The sequence below is a fragment of the Mastomys coucha genome, unplaced genomic scaffold, assembly GCF_008632895.1.
Source record: "Mastomys coucha isolate ucsf_1 unplaced genomic scaffold, UCSF_Mcou_1 pScaffold22, whole genome shotgun sequence".
Taxonomy (NCBI): Eukaryota; Metazoa; Chordata; class Mammalia; order Rodentia; family Muridae; genus Mastomys; species Mastomys coucha.
Window position 1 is genome coordinate 23,477,243 of NW_022196905.1, and position 226 is coordinate 23,477,468.

At 27.4% G+C, this 226-nt stretch overlaps 2 long non-coding RNA genes across 4 annotated transcripts in view; one reads left to right on the top strand and one right to left on the bottom strand.

Annotated features, from left to right (window-relative positions):
- The window catches only part of LOC116069384, a 52,800-nt gene that overhangs the window by 31,592 nt on the left and 20,982 nt on the right, over positions 1–226 (top strand). The gene's annotated exons all lie outside the window — the stretch shown is intronic.
- Positions 1–226, bottom strand: part of LOC116069385 — a 17,735-nt gene that overhangs the window by 6,923 nt on the left and 10,586 nt on the right. The window lies entirely within an intron of this gene.

Consider the following 226-nt stretch of genomic DNA (forward strand, 5'->3'; position numbering starts at 1 on the left):
AACAACAGGAAGTGACAATTACTTTTTCTTAATATATTAATATGAAAATTAATATTACCAACATATCTAGGATATGTTGAAATTCAATAATATTAGGAATTAGAAATTTGTTAATTGTCATCCAATAGTCTCTCTAATTTGGTAATTGGAAAAATAGATCCAACATTGTACAATCTATATACACTTTCAGCTTGTTTGTTTGTGACAGTGTCTGGCTGTGTCTTGA